We start from the raw sequence: 21,809 nt of genomic DNA, 5'->3' as shown, positions 1-21,809 counted from the left end.
CTTCCTTCCTTCCTTCCTTCCTTCCTTCCTTCCTTCCTTCCTTCCTTCCTTCCTTCCTTCCTTCCTTCCTTCCTTCCTTCCTTCTTTCCTTCCTTCCTTATTCTCTTTGTTTCTCTGTCCTCTCTCAAAATGTTGCCACTTTAAAAACTACATGAAAATATGCAAGAGAAATCCAAATTTCCAATTACTTGCTTATTTGACAAGAGTTATTCAGTAAAACATCATTAGAAAAAATATGCTTATATATCAATCAGGTGAAGCAGAGCTATTAAGGTTTTTAGGAAAGAAATACAACACTGGTCCTGCTATTAGGCTTAGAATTGTAATTTCTGGTTATCTATTTGTATGTGTATTCCTTTTAAAATGCAATTTTTATAAGGATTTCTTTTAATTCCTTTGAATAGGAGATAATTTAAGTCTCAAAGAACAGTGATTCAGCCATAAATTCTGCCAGCAGGTATGTGATATGCAATTCAATTCAGTTTCACAGGTATTTATATTTATTATATGAATTCAAGATTTGATGGGAATAAGCATCCAGAGATTATATATTGTATAACAAAGATACAATACTGCAGCTACTTGGAAGGGGCTATAGTGAAATACACTAATTATAAAAATACCAATTTAATTTCCATAAATGTGAGAGAATTGTAAAGGATGTCAAAACAGATTAAATACCCTGTTTGATTCCTGTGTCTGATGAATAATAAAAAATAAAAAAGGAAAGAAGGAAAGAACCTATCTAAAAGTGGAATGGGTCATTTGGGGAATTTATGTGGGCACCCTCTCTATGGGTCTTCAGGCAATGTCTGGATGTTCACTTATCAGATTTATTTCAGAACAATTATTGAACTAGAAAGTTTGAATTAAGGACCGAGGCAATTCTCTGACTATATTAAGCATTCAAAAGATTTTCTTTCTTTTTTTTTTTTTTTCTTTTCCTTGTATTTGAGTAAAGATGGCATCTAAACCACTCCATTTTGTTCTGGTGCCTTGTCTAGGTACAAACAATTTTGATTGAATTAGTCATTCAGAACAGATTATGAATAGAGTCTCCATACCTCCTTCAGTTAATCAAAGCCATTGTGAGTCACAGCTTTGTGTAAAAACAGAAGCTATCTCACAATGGGGTGAGGAAAGAGAAGATTTTGAATGTCTGGATTCTAGAAGTTGGAACAAGAAGTGAACAAAGGGAGGATAGTGATGTGGCAGAAATAGAAGACAGCAAAGAGAGCCATTGACTCTAAAAACAGATAATATATCTATTATATCTATATCTATATAGATAGACAGACAGACAGACAGACAGACAGATAGATAGATACATAGATAGATAGATAGATAGATAGATAGATAGATAGATAGATAGATAGATAGATAGATAGAACTCACTCCAATTGAAGATCTATGAGGTCCTTAATAACTTTTAAGAATTCAAACTGCTCTTAAAATAAGAAATTTTGAGAACTGCTGCTTTATAAGCATCTTGAAATTTTAAAAATTCAGAATGAAGGAAGCTTTAAGAAAAGATTAAAGAAGAAAAAATTTAAGTGTCTCCAATTTTCCAAGTATTGTGCTAATAGTTTTTACAAATTTTAATCTCAATCGATCCCACAAATTTGTGGGATAAGTGCTTTAATTTTCCTCATTTTACATAAGAGTAAGCTGAGGCAATCAGAGGTTAAGTGACTTACCCGGAGCCACACAGCTCATAAGTGCCTGAAACCAGATTTGAACTAATGTTTTTGCTTTTTTAAAAATCCAGACCCTGTTTTCTACCTACTGAGGCACTTACCTATCTCTTTAAACAATTTTCCGAGCTTCTTCTCACAAGTCCTATCTATAGAAAATACAGTTTATTTGCCATTCTTTAATCTGAATTTTCCCCCAACTACAAAGTGGAGTTCGTTAGAGTCAGAAACATAAGGATGGACAGAAAGTCTAACCTCTGCCTAAGTACTGGGACTTTCCCTAAGCAATGGTTGTAAGTAATCTTGACTTTTTTTTGGAACTTTTTATCCAAAATAAAATACTTAAAGGCAAAGAAGAGAAAATTATTAGGTTGAAACATTTTTTATTTAACACAATATTTAAAATATTTAATAGTATTGTAGTAGGGGACTATGAATACAGCTACCATCCACCTACATATATATATATATATGCATATATTTATATAAATGCATATATGCATATAGATATTTGTGACCAAAATTCTTTTTTTTAATTTTAAACATTTAATCTCCTAAAAACCAAGAATTTACGTAAAATTAACTTTTTTAATTGTTCAGTGCATTACCTCTGAAAAGCAGCCGTACTGAATCAAATGTTTCTAGTATTTAAACTCTGCTCAGTTGGTAAGGTAAGGAACTTGCATGGACTCTCTGGGGTCAAGAGTGGACTGTTTACTTAAGGTACACAACCATTACCTGATTAAGGCTACTCTTTTCTGGGGAGTTGCTAGTACATATGAACTTGGGAAAATTAGTATTCATGGATATATTAAAGTTTCATGTTGTAATATCTTGCTAATTTTGTAGATCAAATGATGTATTATAAGTATAGTTTCTCAGCATAATATGAAAAACATCACCAGTAATCAATGTTAGGAACTAGGTTTATAAATAATGTGATAAACAGATCTTACCGTGCCACTTGTACTTGTGGAGATAATAGGTAGAAGGTCTTGGATAGAGAATGAGATTCCACATACTCTGAAAAAAAATATCTGGGAAATTGTCTCACTTTCTGATTCATGTTTGCTTTATTTCAGGAGGGAAAAACTGAAAGGTAATTAAACTGAGAAATGAAGTTTTAGAAAAATTTGTGTGTACACAAGTGTATTTGTATGCACATGCTGTGTATACTTATGCATATACATATATAAATATGTTATGGCACATATATGTAATATTTTTAAAACATTTCTTAATATGTCTATACATGGGGATGTATATGTATGTAAATATATACATAATACACTTATGTATGTCTCTATCTTTCTATCGCCATATCTCTATCTCAATATCATATTTATTCTCTGTCTCTGTATCTCTGTCTATCTAAATAGCTTCCCGAGTTTCATCCTTTTGGTACAGGATTCTTTCTCTCATTGATTTGGATATTCGCTTCACATAGGCAGCAAAAAATTGTATATATGTGGAATCAGGATTGGAGAGTGAACTGTTTCAATTTTGAGTTCATTTTTTGGAGTTGACATTTAAGTGCTCATTTCCAGGTAGACAGCTAGTGATTAATTTAGTTGTCTAAGCCTTTCAGGTCATATCTTCTCTAGACTTGATTTTGAAAATGGCCTGGAATGTAATAAAGTGATTGCATCATATAGTCAGGTTAAAATCAATATAGATGATATTTTTAAAGAAAATCCCTTCAAGGAGAAAACTGGTGGAAGCAATGTTTAATGTTTTGTTTTCTACTTATATGAAAGATTAGTTGACTATCTTAGATCACTAAGTTCGTTTCCAAAAAGATAAGTACTATAGCAAAAAAAAAAAAAAAGGGTGGCATCATAGATGAGTTTACATTTCAGTTCTGACATCTATTAATTGGGTGATGTTGGACAAATTTCCTTTTTGGATCTCAGTTTCCTCATCTGTAAACTGAAGAGGATTAAAAAACTCGATCTTTAAGAATATCTTCAATTATATGGATATTTTCTGTTTAAGATGCTAATTGGACATCCACTGATATGAAGGGAAAAATACCCATATGCAAATTTCTACACATAACTGCCTGCCTAGGAGATGCCTGGAGCTTGGTAAAACTTGTTAACACTTAATCAGTCTTTCTTTTTATTACTTAAACCACCTGATGTAAACCTACACTCATCTACGCATAATGAGAAGAGGAGAAATTCTTGGAAGATAAGTGAGTCATTTATAGTAATTTCCATTAATGTTATTTTTTTCATGTAGAGTGATCTGATATAGAGAGAGTTTTCATGTAGAGGGTAACACAATGACCCAAAGAAATCCAACATTTTCTTAAGTAAGAAAATGAATCAAAAAGTTATTGCTTATCAGTTAATCACTAAACATGTATTTAGCATCTGCCATTTGCCAGGCATTAGAGTAAGTACTAAAAAAATAAAGACTGGCAAATAAAACAAAAGTAAACAACCACCATTGTCCTTGATTTCAGAAAACTCACAGTTTAATGGAAGAGACAACATACAAAGAATTTTGTACAAACAAGATATATTAAAAAAGAAATTGGAAGCAATCTCAGGGAATGTATTAAGATCAAGAAGGACTAGGAAAAGCTTCTTGAAAAAAGATGAGACTGTAGGTAACACTTGGAGGAAGCCAGGAAATCCAGAAGCAGATATAAGGAATGAGAGCATTCCAGGCAAAAGAAAATTCTTCAGGTTGAGGTAGAGAGTGGCATGTATGAGGAGTAGCAAGAAATTCAGTATCACTGGATTGAAGAGTTACAGGGAGTAATGTCTAAGAAGACTGGAAAAGTAGAAATGTGTTTGAAAATGAAGACCTTTGAAATCCCAAAAGAAAATTTTATATTTGAATCTGGAAGTAAGAGAGAGCTACTATATAGTCTTTTTTGAATATAGGCATGACACTGTCAGATCTATGTTTTAGGAAGAGCAATTTGATAGCCATGTAGAGGATGGATTGGAGTGAGAAGAGACTTGAGTCAGGGAGAACACCTGGTTTGCTATTACAATAGACCAGATGTGAGCTGGTGAGGGCTATAAAAGGGTGGTAGCAGCATTAGGAAAGAAGACGGAAAATATAGAACTTGACAGGATTAGATATAGATGGAGAGAATGAAAATGGCACCTACATTAGGATCTTGGGTGACTGGGAGGATTATCTTTCACCCTTGACAGTAATCGAGCAGTGAAACAGAAGGAAGGGCTGTGAGGGAAAGATAGTAAATTCAGTTTTACTTATGTTTTGTTTAAGATATCTTCTGGCTGCCCAGTTTAAGATGTCTATTAATAGTCAGTTAGAGATATGAGAGTAGAGGCAGAGAGAAGTGTTACTAGACAAGTAGATCTGAGAATTATTTGCTTAAAGGTGATAATTGAAACTATTTGATCTAATGAGATTTGTCAAGTGAAATAACATAAAGAAAAAAAGAAGGCAGTTCAGGACATATACTTGATAGACTTGAAGGACTACCAGTGTCAGCCAGCATGCTGTAGATGAATATTTAGCAAAGAAGATGAAAGAAGAGGAATCAGATAGGAGAAGAATCAGGAAAGGACACTGTCTTGAAAACCTAGAAAGAAGAGAAAATAGAATGTGATTGTTAGTTTTAAAGAATGAAAAATCAGAAAAAGATCGTGACATTTGACAATTATGAGATCATTAATATCTTTGGAGAAAGTAGTTTCTGTTTACCAATGAGATTGAAAGATAAATAGAAAAGATTTAAGAGGAGAGGAAAGAATGCATAGACACCTATTATAGATGGACTTTTAAAGTCATCAGTCTTAATGAATGCCATATAGGCCACTGATTTCTATAATGTACTAAATATTCTGTTATTTACCCATAGGATACAAAATAAAAATCAATGATGATGACAAATTATACCAGTAATATGCTTACTTTATATTATCAACACCATAACCTGGCAGTAATATAACAGAAGAAAAATTAGGATTATAAAGAAGAAATCTAATACAACCCTATATATGAATGGATACCATGACTGCATATCAGTCCAACCAGGTGGCCCAGAGGGAGTGACCAATTTGTTTTAGAGGGCATTTTACAAAAGGGGGTTGGTATATTGTCAGAGAACTTCAATGTGATATGGTAAAAATGTTTTTACCATAGGGCTTTTATTCAATCCTATTTTCATATAAAAAGATATGAGACTCATAAAAAATTAATTCATTAATAATTTTAAAATGGAATACCTGACGGTTCTGACAACCACATGTGGTAGCTTAGTGCTGTATTCCTTTGCCAGCTAAAATATTAATAGAACATTGACTAAATATCTCTTGCAAGGCCTATAAGGCCCAGAAGTTATTAAGAAACCCTCGGTTTGCCTTTAGGGGATTCAGTTTAGTTTCTATGCCAGCAGGTAGTTTTCTCTGTATTTGCTTTTTGAAGGATGGATAATTTCCAAAGCAAAGACAGAGAAGTCCTAATAAATCATATCTTTATGAAAAAATCATTGCATCTGTCCTCATAAGGTTTTAAAAAAAGATTAAAAATGCTTAGTAACAGGTCAACAAGATAGTTTGTATACATAAAGTAATTTTTGAGTCTTCCTTTACTGAAAAAGTATAAAGAAGTTATGTTGGAAATTTTGATACAGGTAAGAGAAAAACTAAATGACAAATAACACTGAAATGCAGCTGCAGCTCTTCGCTTCTACAACTAAGTAGATTTCTACTTGCATTTTATGGATAGTGACAATCTTTACCATGGGTCTATATTCATGTTTTTTATTATTTAGATAAACTATTAGGACAAGCATTTGTTGGTAGAGGAAGTCCAAGAAACAACATTAACAACTACATGGGACTCTGACTCTCTCTTACTTTAGAAAAGCCCATAGAATCACCTGCAGGGGATCCCTTTTATATGTGTCATCAGACATTAGGATACAGCCCCCAAACTTGGTGAATGGCCCTATATAAGGAGTCAAACTGAATCTCTTCCCTGATTGCCTCTTTCATCTCCCTGGAACCCTCCAAGCCACCCTGGGGATCCAAGAGCTCTGAAATCAGCTTGGCCATACTTCATCTTGTCCACAATTGCCCTATAACACAAGCAATGTCATGATATAGGAGAGAGCTCCTAGGAAATCATTCAAAGGGTACATCTTTCATTACCAGGCATGTATCTCTGGAATGGTTCAGTAAAAGCACAGTGACATTGATTTACAATGACTGAAGGCAAGGTTACAGAGAGTAGCCAGCACCATCAGAATAGAACTGAATGCTTTCCCTCAAGGGTAGGGCATAGAATGTGTAAGAATTATCTACCAACCAATCTTTCTTTAATTATAGTACAGTACTTGTGGAGAATTTACTTAGAATTACAAATGTAATGAAACTTGGAGTCTGAAGTGATGCTTTACAATAGGCTATTGTGTTAGGGGTAATTGGTGGGTAAAGACCAGCCTGTTGAGAGAAGCCCATAACTTACCTAGGACAATGGAAGCTCAGTGTTTCCACACTTGTTTTATTTTTACTCACTTGAATTAATGATTTTAGTGTAATCTTTGCTTCTCCCCCTCCCCCCCATTCTTTTCATCATCTAACAATTGAATCTTAGAAGGGTCTTGGTCATCAGTATACCTTAAGTTTTGCTTTGACTCATCTCTTGCCTGAAGTAGCAAATAAGAGAAATGCTATGAAAACCACATCATTCAGTGATACCAATCTTTCATGTTATTTATACTTCAATCAATTTATTTGTTTTTTTTCAAGAACTATTTATCAGAGGTTCTTAACCTGGGGTCTATGACATACTTTCCCCCGTACTTATATTATTGGTTTCCTTTTTAATCTCATAGATTTTATTTTATACATTAAAATTAGAGAATGAGAAGAGGTCCACAAATTTCACCAGCATATCCAAGAGGTTTGTGACACAAATAAAGGTTAAGAATTTATGCTGTCAATGGACTTAAGAAAGCACTCTTTAAGTTCCAGGATAATACCAATTTAAAAGGTTAGTTAGATCCTGAGGGAATTGGGGCTAAAACATTAAAAAGGAAAACAAATCATCAAAACACACAAGATTTGAGGTAGAAGGATTTAGAACCAAATAAAAAATTAAATGAAGAAGTGAATCTGCTTAATCAGCCCTAGATACTCCTTGGTTTCCATTTTCAGAATGGTGTTCAGTTAAGAACTGACTATACTGGAAGTTTTGAGAGATTGATTTGGCCAGAATGGCACTTTATTAGGTAGCATTGTGTAGTAAGTAAAGATGAAATGACTAAATAAGGAAAGGCTCAATCTCCTGAGTATGTTGATTTACTAAGCAATGGATGCCAATTTCCTCCCAAAATGGGACTAGGCCCCTTCCTCAACTGAGGGCTGGACCCTGAATAAAGGGAGAGACAGACTATAAATTAAAAACAATAAAATATGGCCAATAAATTAAAAAAAAAACAACTTTAGGTAGTTTGATTTCCAATTAGATGAAAGGTTAGGGGCTTCCAAATTGGGAGAGAGAGAATTAAAAGGTACAATGCCTGAATTCAGGAAAAAAAGATGCCCCTCCCCGCCCTATGTTCAAAATATAGACACTGTCCAAGTGCCCATAAACAATCAAAGAAACATGAAAACAATAATTTTCAGTAAAAGAGCAGTTTTTAAATAAGAAAAAAAAAGTTTGTTTTCTTTAAGATGTATAATTGTAAGAAAACTCCTTCCTTCAGTCTTATGATTGGATTATGTTTCTGGTCAACATAACCTAGATCCTTAATTAGTTTTCTAAACAGCAGACACAGGTGGTTCAGTATCCCAGCCATGCAGGTCTAGGTTCAAACACTCAGTAATGTGTTTCCCCAATTCCCACAAGAGAATAAACTTTTTAAAAGACAATAACTCATCCAGTATGATAATTTTGAGATAATCACAGAGGGTAGATATTGATGTGGGATTCTGTAGACCTCCCAAGTAGGTGTCTAGATTTGGAAGATGGCCCAGCACTTTTTCAGATTGAGATGATATTGTAGGTTCTCCAAAGATGTTTGTCATGATTTCCCCTTTTCTTTAGGAAAAATTATATCTCTGAAGTGGAAAGATAGTCTTTCCTTTTGAGGATTTATAGGATAGTGGTTTGTGGGGAACAACTTGTTTTTGTTACCTTCACTTAGAAATCTACACTTTGGAATTTTTGAATGAAATAATTGGTTTGGGGGATAAGAAAATAGGTTTGCAATATATCCTGATTTATTCAAGGTTAGCTAATAAAGGGTATATTGAGGGTATTCTTTATGGTGCTAGATGCCATTAGAGCCATCTGGATCCACCAGGAAAAGACTGGTAGACTCATATTGTTTTAGGGGTGAAAATGAAAGAACAATGAATAACTAGGATATTAGGGCAGCTAGGTTACTTCTGCAAACTTTTCTATACTTTCCAAAGTTAAATAAATTCCCCTACAAAATGCCCCTTGTAATAAATGTAGGGGAAACTTTCCCAAGAAATTTTCCCAGTAAAAAAAAAAACTGGAAAATGAGGGGATGTCCATCGATTGGGGAATAGCTGAACAAATTTTGACATCTGGGATGGTGATGGAATACTATCATACTGAAGTGAAAAATGAACTGGAGCAATTCCATGTGAACTGGAATGACCTCTAGGAATTGATACAGAGCAAAAGGAGCAGACCCAGGAGAACAATGTTCACAGAGACTAATACACTGTGGCACAATCAAACATAATGGACTTCTCTACTAGCAGCAATGCAATGATCCAGAACAATCCAGAGAAACTTATGAGAAAGAACACTATGCACATCCAGAGAAAGAACTGTGGGAGAAGAAACACAGAAGAAAAACATATGATTGATCACGTCGTTTGGTGGTGATATGCCTGGGGTTTTGATGTTAAAAGATCACTCTACAGCAGATATGAATAACACAGAGATAGGTTTTAAACAATGATACATGTATGACTAATGGAATTGCTTATCAGTTCTGGGAGGAGGGAGGGAAGAGGTGAGGGGGGAATCATGAGTCATGTAACCATGGAAAAATATTCTAAATTTTAAAAAAAGGAAAAGGAAGAAATTTACCCAGCTTCAATGAGAAGAATGGGTACAACCAGGGAATATAATGGAAGTGAAGAATGCATGTAGGGAATAGTTATTGCCAAGTCCACTCATGCCTCTGCATAATATTATAGGACCTTGATGTTCTTTCTCTTTTTATGGAGTTCACTTGACTCTATTGCTCACATTGTCTCTTTTTTATGCTGCCACAGGTCATATTTCTTGAAACTTCTACTTTTTTCAGGTGACTAAATGAAGTAGGGTACTTTATAACATGAGTCCAGACACCCAGAAATTCAATAATTGGAACCATTATTTATTGATTAAAAAAAGAAAAGAAAAAGAAATGTACCAGCTGGGACAGTCTTCCCTACTGGAAGCTGTGTAGACTAACATTACAATACAGCTTATATAGGTTTACAAGATACAAGGCTATCCAGGTTCTAATTTGTCAAGAAAACATCACAAACATAGGTAGTGATATGTAGATAACACTCAGATCATTCAGAGGATATTTACTTTTCACATGTACCTAAACACTCATCCCTAGTTAGCTTATATGTTTATTTTACATTCCATCTTGATCTATTTGTTTGTATTTAAACACTCATCCAAAGTTAGTTATGTCCCTTTGTTGTCCATAGGGAAATTTGGACTCTGACCCACCACTTGCCTAGGTTGCTTGGCATCTTAGAGGGATTAGGTCAGTTTCCTAAATAATGCAGGAATGGATTAATCTACTTCAATTCTACTTTATTCTCTAACCTATTTCATTTATTCAGTCTACTTCATACCTCCTAGGTTTATATGCGTCAGAAAAATGTTTTTACTCATCTGCTGGCTCTTGTATGTATTCTCCTGAATGGATAAACTCTTGAACTGCAGGATGAAGTATATTCTACTAGATGAATATCTCTAAAAATAGTTACTACATTTAAAGAACAATGGAGAAAGGAATGTCCTTCCCCTGTTACCCTCTCATCTAGGCAAAACATTCTTACTCTACAAAACTATTCTAAACCTGGAATTATTCTCAGACTGTTAAATTGTCATTTAGAGGTCACCCAGAGACATATCCAAATTTTCCCCAGATAACACCTGAGCTCCTTTTCTAATTCAATCAAGGACCTGTTCAAACATGATAAAGGGACTGTCAGGTGCCACGATTTTCAGTTAGTTTAACACATTTTATTTCCTGTAATTAATTTCTGGGTTCTGTGACTTCTAATATTGGTCTAAAAAACAGATGAGTACTATGGAAAGCTTTGCAAGAGCTAACTTTTTTTTGGCTTTGCCACAGGCATAGGAACCAATTGTTTGACGGGTGATTCTGTAAAAAGGTTTCAGTGTGTAAATTATAGGAGTTGCAGATCTTGTGACCATGCATTGGTGTTTGGGAACTGATGCTTTTGAATGTATGCTCTATGTAGTGTTTACATGTTAGTCTTTAAGTTACTTATCAAGGCTATTTCATAGGCTCAGTAGATAGAAAGCCAATCCTGGAGATGGGAGGTCCTGGGTTAAAATGTAGCCTCAGACACTTTTTATCATGTAACTCTGGCCAAGTCACTTAATTCTAGTTGTATAGCATTTACTACTTTTCTGTCTTGGAACTGAGAGTATCAGTTCTAAGATAGAAGGTAAGGGTTTGTAAAAAAAAATATTATGTAAAAGCCTATTAACCTATTGTAGACTTTATTGACTGATGTTTCTATGGGAATAACTACTCAGTAGCCTGAAGGTGGCTTTTCTTCGATATAGGCTTCATAGAATCACAGGGTTGTCAGATTAAAGAATTTGAGCTAGAGGAGACGCCTCCATTTTACAAAAGGGAATGGATACTGAGACTAAGTGGGGTTAAGTGATGTACTTTATTATTTTTTTAAATGACTTACTTTAAATCATACATTTAGTACATAAAAAGGAAGGTTTTGAACCCAGGACTTCTGACTCCAATTACTATTTTGATTTTCTCCTTTTTCACATAGATACATATTAGGACCAAGAAAAACATTTACTCAAGTTTCATGGTATATCTAGAAAAAATCAGTAGTGTCAAGTATTGGTGACAGAGGAAATCAACTGACTGTAATAAATGAATGTAAGATAATAAATGTGTAAGCATTAAAAGAACATATTCATGATTCATAGAAAACTATATTTATGTCAACATTTATTAAGTGCCTCATATGTGTCTAATGCTGTTTTAAGCACTGAATAGTAGGGCATGAAGGAAAATTTTTGGCATTAGAGATGTAAATGCAAGAAATAGTTAGTGATGTTCAATTTGAAGAAGTATTATTACTAAGGAGGTAGATATGACCTTCACATAAGTAAGTAAGGGGAAAAGGTGAGAACTGTGAAACAATCACAAGATTTATCCTTTTTGTATGTTGTCTTGGGAAAAGTCCTAGTCAGAAAATAATTGGAACACACAGAATATAATGTATCATTACTTAATCTTTGATTTTTTCTTATAATTTTCTCATAATTACTTAGGAGAAATAAGAGAAGAGCCTTTAGGAACAGTCACATATACAATTAAAATTTGCTACTAAGGAAAATTTACTGTAATCTGCACTAATGAGAAAGGAAATTTAAAAGAAATGGAAAAGAAGTATTGTTCTTTTCTCTTTGGGGCTTTTCCCCACTTTGAGTATAGTCTGCAGTATATGGCATGAAAATTAGTGCCTCCTGAATTCCATGTGAACTGGAATGACCTCTAGGAATTGATGCAGAGCAAAAGGATCAGAACCAAGAGAATATTGTACAAAGATATTGATACATTATGAAACAATCAAACCTAATGGACTTCTCTACTAGCAGCATTGCAATGACCCAGGACAATCCAGAGGAATTTATGGTAAAGAACGCTACCCACATCTAGAGAAAGAACCGAGGAAGTAAAAACACAGAAGAAAAACACCTCCTTGATCACATGGTTCAGTGGGGACATGAATGGGGATGTAGATTCTAAATGATCACTCTATTACAAATATTAACAATATGGAAATAAACCTTGATTAATGATACATGTAAAACCAAGTTGAATTGCTTGGTGGTGATGGGAAGGAGAGGGAGGAGGGGAGGGAAAGAATATGAATCATGTAAGCATGGAAAAATATTCTAAATAAATACATTTAAGAAAAAGTGGTGCCTTCTGCTCTGTTAATCCCAATCATGCTTCTTCTGGATAGAACTCCTTGAGAACAGTTATCATTTAATTTTTGTCTTTATATACCTAGTATTTAACACAGTGCCTGGCATACAGTAGGCATTTAATAATGCATATCGATTATTATAATAGGAAAATGTGTATTATGTAATAGCATATTTACCCTATACACCCTACATACCTATGGCAAATTGCTTGCCTCCTGAGGAAGGGAGGGAGAAGGGAGGGAAAGAATTTAGAGCTCAAAATATGAGAAAATAAATGTTAAAAATGTCTTCTACATGTAATTGAGAAAAAAAGAATATTACTTAAAAAATAATGCATGTTAATAGATTAACTGGTGCATTGAATGATGCACTATTTCTGGATTAAACATCTTTATCTTTGTCATATTTCCCTAATTTATTTCAATTCTAGTAGTCTTTGACTCTTTCATCCTCTACTTCCTGTTTAAGTATTATATGCTCCAGATTCCAAATACTTTCATGAATAATGTTCCTTTAGTTCTTGACGTCTTTTTGCATTCATTGCACCTTCTTTTGCTTGAAATCTACTATGAACACTTATTGAACTTGTAGTTCACCAACAACTCTAGTTTTTGAAGTTCTTTCTCATTATACTTTCATAATATTTTATGTGTGATACTCAATTTTTTAACCTCAATGTAAGATTTGGCATTCATCTCTATTAAGTTTAATCTTATTAGATTTAGCCCAGTCTCATGACCATTCAAGATCTTTCAAATATTTTGTCACCAAGTATGTTAGCAAGACCTCTCAGCTTTGTGTCACCTACAAGTTAGACAAGTAAGAAAGCTATCTATGGCAATGACGCCTAGTCACTATTTCCTGGCAAAAAGTCACCTTTGTTTGTCAATATACTATTTCTAATGCAAATTTATGATCATTCTATTTTTCTTCACAACAACCTACACTTCCCCATTCTCTTTAAGATAAATATAAACTTGTTAACTTGGCATTCAAGGCCATCTACCTATTTTTTGTGGCTCATTTTACATTGCTGCTCTTCATAAACTTTATATTCCAACCAATCTGCCCTGTTACATGTTTCCTAAATTTGAAATTCTATTTCTTGTCTCTGTGTACTCACAGAAGCCTCCTGCCAAACCTCTGCATCTCAGAATTCTTATGATCACAGAAAATTCAACTTAAATTCAACCCCAAAGATGTTTTTTCATGCTAAGTTTTCAGTACTCTCTCCCAGTTTTCTTTGTACAAATCATTTTTATGTGCATTTTGCATCCTCCCAATACAATTCTAGTTCATTAAGGGCAGGAACTGCCTAGTTTCTATTTTTTGTAATCTCAATGTTTATATTGTCCTGCCCATGATAGACGATAAATGTTAAATTGTTTGTTGCATTAAATTTCTCTTAGAATCTTACTTCCCTTTAACACTAGTTACAATTGTCATATTTACCCAATGTTAGCTTTGTTTATCATTCTGTAAAGGTACAAGGTCTTTTATAATAGCAAGAAACATGAAATAATAATAATAAAAAGGTTGTCATTCATACTCTTCACATCTTGTGTGCAATGGTTATAGATTAGGAAAAGTGTCAAAGCAATCAAGTGAATTGACCTATGGGTATAAGTGATATCAGTCAGGAGGATTGATCAGTGGGTGTATTGTGAGTAAGATCAGCAATATAGTGATCCAAGTATGATCAGGAGATGAATCTACTGCATGGAAAGAAAACCAGGGAATCTGTCCCAAGATTGGACAGGAGGCTAGAGATCTTATATAAGGATGGTAAAATCATCCAAAGGGTCAGGAGGGCAGATCCAGATGGAACTGTGTGCTTCTAGTACCCATTAAAGAACATACTGAATTCAATGAACATTAATCCTTCAATTATACTCTGCATAGGTCAAGTTGTTAAGAGAAGCATTCCTTAGAGATCCATCATTTTATAGGGGGATGAAGAAAAGATGAAATGTGTTGATAAAACAATGAAAATAATGAAAATAAGACCTTTAGGAAGTCAGGAAATTTGAAATCATATGTATTTTATTTAGCACAGTAAAACAATAGATTTATTAAGCAATCTACTGAATATTTAAAAAAGCTTCCAAAAATGATATTTAAAATTATGAAATAGTTTAGCATTGGAAGAATCTGACTTAACATATCACAAAATAATATAATAATTTGATAATACTTTTTAAAAACAGCATTCTAAAAATATCTCTAAAAATTCAGTTTTTCTTGTCTTGAATTCAAAAACTTTGAATAATTTTATTGTTTTTCAACAATTCATAAAAAGAAAAATGTTCCATAATGATACTAAGGAGAAAAAATCTCAGACAGTGTCTGGAAAAAGAATCTAATCGTGTCTATGAGGATATGACAAAGGATACATTCAAGCTAATAAAAGCCTAATTTGGTCCTAAAAAGATACTACAACTAATAATGTCTTTTAAAAATCTCCTTTAATTGGGCATCAAAACAAAAATGATAATTAAAATTAAACATAATCCTACCTTATGGTGTTTTATCTAAAATTCCTATTAAAGAATTATCTTTAAAAAGAAGGCAAAATAGCAGATAAGAGGTATTGTCCTACCTTACAGGAAGTGCAAGAAGTTAATGAAAGAGTTTTATTGCAATTACTTTAATTCTGTGCAGCTGATAAAGCTTTGAATTGCCATATTTTGCACAAGTGGAAACCCCCGACAGACTGAATGCATGATGGAGTGGAAAGGACAAATGCATCTATAATTAGAGCACCAGAGTTCAAGTTCTGTTCTTTACTATCTGTGTGACTTTGGGCAAGTCATTTAAATTCTCTGAGTCTCCATTTCCTCATTTGCAAAATGAGGCAGTTAGGCTAAAGTGACTTTTGAGGTTAGTTCCATTCTCCAATTATTTTCCTTCCTATGATCCTACAATGCATTATTAAGGATTTTCAGACATCTATTTTCCTGTGTGTTCAGGTGCCATTCCAATAGTGTCTATAAAAGCTTGGGATCTGAATTACAGCCCTTCTCCAACAACAAGAATTTCTTGAGTAAAATGAAGCCCAGGAAAAAGTTTTATCAATATAATTCTTTTTGGCAACAGATCTATTATTTTATGAGTGTAGGGGACTATTTGTGAGAAAATTTCCTCTATCAAAGCAGATTAACACATGCTTTAAAACATATAGCCTTAAATGGAGGTTCTGTTGTTTAGTCATTTCAGTTGTGTCTGACTCTTTGAGACCCCCTTTGGGATTTTGTTGACAAAGACACTGGAATGGTTTGATGTTTATTTCTCCATCTTATTTTCTAGATGAAGAATGGAGGAAGACAAAGTTAAATGATTTATCCAGGGTAACACAGCCAATATATGTCTAATGCCAGATTTGAACTCATGAAGATGAGTCTTGATTCCGTGGCCAGTGTTCTAACCACACTATCAACTAGCTGTTCTTAGAGGGACATTACAAGCATTTATTAAGTACTTACTATATTGCTTTGCTAATGTTACCTCATGTGATCACAACTCTGAGAAGTATCATTATTATTTCCATTTTATACTTAAAGAGATTGTGGCAGATAGAGATTAAGTTACTTGTTCCAAGATGTAGAGTTAGTAAGCATCAGAAGCTAGATTTGATGGTTTTCTTGATTCTCAGGCCCAGAATGCTGTTCATTGTTGCCACTTAACATCCTAGTGGCTTAGGTCACTAAGAGATTGAATGATGTGCCTGAGATCACACAATCATTGGGGGGTCCAGGGACAAAATTTGAATAAAGGTCTTCCTGATTCCAAGGTGAGTTCTCTGTCCAAAACATCCTATTGTATTTCTATGAATCTTTTGGATTTGTTAGTTTAGTTTGTATCTGATTTTCGCCACCAGACCTTCCATAAAATGTAATCAAATGCAAAAAGCTTCATAAGTCTCAGTTGTGGATGTAAGAGTATGGCTCCTTATATAATGAAGTGGGTTGGCTTTGAGCTTAAAAGGTGAAGTGATCCTAGTGACTTTGAATAGTATAACCTATAAGTGAAAGCTGACTGCTGGAAATATCAGAGCTACAGGAAGATATAGTGTGGTTAGTAATGTCTTTAATATTTAACACATAGAGAGAACAAAGCTGTACCTGAGGCAATGCTACTGGACTTTTAACCAGGTTTCTGAAATTTAATGGGCATGCATGATTGGAAATTCTTCTTAATTCTAGCGGCTATTCCCTGGCACCGTTGCCCCCACCCTCCCAAATAGAGGCTACTACTTAAACAGCATGGGAGCCTCACTGTGTGTCACCATACAATTCCTCCACCTGGAAGCTATGCCCCAGGGGAGATCCTTCTTTCCCAACTTTTTCTGGAAATAAAAATTCTTAGTTCCATGTATGGTAGAAAATATATATTTTGACTACAGGATAATGGAATTGTCTAAAAGGGGGAACAATATACTTTGGGAGGTAATGAGTTTTTCAGGGATGGAAATCTTTCAGCAGAAATTGAATATTTTTGGGAGGAAGTTTTAGAAATGGTTTCCATCTTTGATATGAATTAGAGAAGCAGTATGACACAATGAAAAATCAATGATTTGCTATCAAAGGAATTGGATTTAAATCCCACTTTATTGTGATGTCAAGCCAGATATTTAACCTCTCTGGGTCCCATTTTCTTTATCTATATAATGAGGGTATTAAACTATATGTGCTCTAAGATCCCTTCAAGTTCTATATCAACAATCCCTAAGATCCCATGTTTTCTTCAATCTCTTCAAAGTCTGAAACTTTATAATGAACTATTGCTTTGGTTTCTTTGGGGAGAATATTGCTGAGCAACATTATAAAACACGACATTGCATGTGCAACTAGAAGAAGGTTACATACAGTTATCTACAAATGGTACATTGTCAGCAGCTCCACTTTTAGAACTTGGCTAATAGGAAATATGAAGAGTGTTGTTAGCCTGTCTACTTAAAGTCACCTCATCTCCCTTGCCAATAGCATGGTCTCTGGCCTTGGGGTCAGAGATTAGCAACATTCTCTAGTTGAAAGGAACAATTATGTCACTGTCAAACCTTAAATTGGGAACTTTCAAAGACTAATGTTAGTAAAGAGCTCTTCCTCTCATGAATGTAGTTTTCTCAACCAATGTAGCAGTCTTAAGATTCATTTCTGGATAATTAATGGCTGTCTTACCACCACTTGACTTTAAATAGCTCATGTGTAACCTGCTGAGACATTTTTTATTTCAGTAGGGGAATTAATGACCCACCACTGTTCTTTTATTTCAAAGTATCAAACTCCATGGGGTGTGTGTGTGTGTGTAGGAACAGACAGACAGAGAGACAGAGACAAGGAGACAAAAAGGAAAGACAGAGACACAGAGACACATAGAGACACATAGAGACACATAGAGACACAAGAAAGGAGACCAAGTGAAACAGAGAGAGAGGGAAGACAGAGGAATAGAGAGAGATAGAGAATGAGAGAGAAAGAAAGAGAGGGAGGGAGGGAAAACAGGAGAGAGAGAGAGAGAGACAGAGAGAGAGAGAGAGAGAGGAGTTGGGGAATGGCACAGAAATTTCAGACCTAGATGACAATAATGAGGTCTATACTATTAAACCAAGACAGTATATATCACAAAGTTGTCTCTATTCTATACTTGCCTCTGGAACAGAACATAGCAGATCACTGTTAATTATGTTAAATGTTATACAAAAGTTAAGGGGGGGAAAGTAGTCATTTTTTTGAATTTTCATATAAGATTTATTTAAATCATAATAATCTCATTTGCTTATTTGAGTTCAATAAGGACTCAATAGCAACTAATCTGTTTTATAAGAATTAAGAAAGTATTAGAATATAGTATGGTGGTAGAAACATGAAAGACATAATCAATATATACATAGATTTTTGCCAGATGATTCCTTTTATGCTGTGAGGAGGAGAGGAAGAGGCTGATGTACAAAAAGAAAATAAAATTTAAAAAAAACTAAGATTTTAATAGCAATTGAGAAGTGCCTTTTTGTTGCTTAAAATTAGTTTTATTGATGGCTTTTGCACATCACTGCCATTTCCCATTACTTCCTTCAAAAAACTTTCCCTTGTAACAAAAATATAGTTCCTGACTGTGTAACACTGCGCAAATAGTCATACATTATAGAATCATAAATTTAGTTCTGAAAGGGGTCTTAGAGGCCATCATGTCAAACCCCTCATGTTAGAGATGAGAAAATCGAAGGCCCTCAAAACTGAGTAACTTGACTGCTACTTGCCTATTACCGGTCCAACTGACCCTTCTCACCCATTCTTCTAGCCACACCAGAGGAAGAGCAGCAGCATCATAAGGCCAGGACCTCCCTGACATCCAGACACTAAACTACACTCTTTGCCCACCATGATGGTTCAACTGGCACCTGGCCACTGCCCTAGCTAGCTCTGCGCAGAGACATGGAAGAACAGCAACAGGTTCACTCTGACCCAGTGTCTACCAAGTCCACCTCAACTCCTGTCTTACTGAACTAACAAATGGGAATGCCTAAGACCCTATACCCCTGTCCTTGCCAACAACATCACACTTTGAATCCTGTAAGCTTTATTTTTATTACATATCTAATACTTGCCTTGTGGCTAACACTTTTCCACATCTGCATTTCTTCTCCCTGAACTAATAAATCATTGGTCACATAAGAATAATTCTTCCTCACTTCCTAGTCTCTTTATCTCTTTCTCCTCAAGTTTACCTGATGAACTCTCCTATATTCCACCCTAATTTTTGATACCTTTTACTTTACCTTATTAAATTCCACTTCCCTGGTGAGCAAACTTCCCTATTTCCAAGTTACATGTGATATTAAACTGATTTTCCATTTGGACCTAGAGGCAATGTTTTTCCAAGAAACAGAGAGGGAAAAAGTCTTTTAGGCCACCCTCTTAAGTACTCATCTTTATCCTATCTTGGAGTCTTTGTGAAGAAGAGTATGCGAGTTAACCATTTAATATAAATAATATTGTCTGACTGGTATAGAATTTTTGTATATTAAGTCAGTTTGTCAATAAACCTTTATTAAGCATCACCGTGATATTTGTCCTTGCTGTTCAGTCATGTCTGACTTTTTGAGTTCCCATGTACTAAAGCATGCCAGTGTTGGTCATTGGGTTTTCTTGGCAAAGATACTAGAGTGATTTGCCATTTACTTTTCCAAGGATTAAGACAAAAAGTCTCTGTGTCCAGTATCTCAGAGTAAGTGTCTGAGACTAGATTTAAACTCCTGACTAACTCTATCCACTCAGCTACTAGCTATTTCTCTATTATGCACTAGAGGTACGTAAAAGAAGCAAAAAAAATGTCACTACATTCAAGTAGTTAATAATCTAATGGGGGGAACTCATAATATAAACCAAGTATTCTTTAGTCTGAAAGAAAAAATAAGATCCTGCAAATTTTTCAGAAATCTTGTTTTCCACCCAGTTGCACTCATTTTTGGAATTTAATTTCTTTACTATACCCCACCTCTATCCCCAGTAAACTCATCCTTAGGAAATTTCACCATCTTAGGAAATCCAATCAGGTTTGTTACTCATACCTCATCAGAAAACTCAGCTCCTCTGATCTGAGACTGGAGAGTTAAACTCTTCCATTTAAGAAAATAGGAGAAGACAGATATCTACTCCTCTCCCATGTAGGTATAAACTTTGGGGACTTCTTTGACTTTTCCTATAACCTCACGTCCAGATACTCCCTTTAGTTCTCACTTCTACTTAATCTTTCTTTTGTATATCTTCAAGCTCCTTGAGGACAAGGAATATGTCTCTTTTTAGTACTTGTATCCCCATTAGGATAGGGTCTATCACATAGTTGAAACTTAATAGTTGTTTATTACCTATCATATTTTTATTGAAATACATATTTTATTCAAAGTGATTTTATCAATGATCTATAAACAAAAGTTTTGATGACAATTATAGCATTTGATATTTAATGGAAATATTATATGGTTTTAAAATGTTAAATAATTTGTACATTTAAATAATCTGGCTAGATTTTTTATTTTACATTTTCCAGGATATAAATAGATTCAATTTTAATAATCATTTTCTGACATTTTTTGTGGTCTATGTTCGCTCCCTCCTACCCCTCTCTATGAGACCAATATTTATTGTTATTTATAACTACTATTACTTCTTTTTCACCTATACATATGTAGTTCTTTAAAATTGCCAAGTAATATATATATATACACACACACACATATATATATATATAAGCTCATTCTAGCCTCATAGTTATTCTGTAAGATAAGCTACTATGTGATTATCTCCACCATATTATAAATAAGGAAACTAAAGCTAAGAGAAGTATGTTATTTTCCCAGAGTCATATAGTATATTTTTAATTGGGACAAGATTCAAGCCTAGGTTTTTGTGACAGGTTGAGAATCTCAGTTTCTCATTCAGTTTCATTTTCTTTGAATATTATGCCAAACTCTGAGAAAAGTAAATGTATAATAACTTGGAATATGAGAACACTACAGGTATATCCTATAAAACTACAGGAAACCAGACAAGAACTATTCAAGATGCAAATAAAGTATCTCATTTTCATTTCTTTGTTTTCTCTAATTTCTCTTTATTTTCATAGTTTTTTTAAACAATAAAAACTTATCTTGTACAGGAGAATATTTTAGATAGATTACATATCTTAAAATTGTATCATAATAAATATTTTAAATTTTAAAATAAATACATGCATTTTTCATTAAAAAGAAGAAAAATAATGTTTTTAGTTGGCAAAATGTTTTTCTCTTTTTACATAGTATGATCCAGGAGGACGAATTCAGGGAACTCTCTGCTATGTTACTATTTATCCATATAGCCTTTGGCCAATCATTTGATCTCTCTGTGCCTTAACTCCTTTTGATATAAGATG

This window comes from Gracilinanus agilis, chromosome 2 (assembly GCF_016433145.1).
Source record: "Gracilinanus agilis isolate LMUSP501 chromosome 2, AgileGrace, whole genome shotgun sequence".
Lineage (NCBI taxonomy): Eukaryota > Metazoa > Chordata > Mammalia > Didelphimorphia > Didelphidae > Gracilinanus > Gracilinanus agilis.
Note: the sequence above shows the minus strand (reverse complement) of the source record.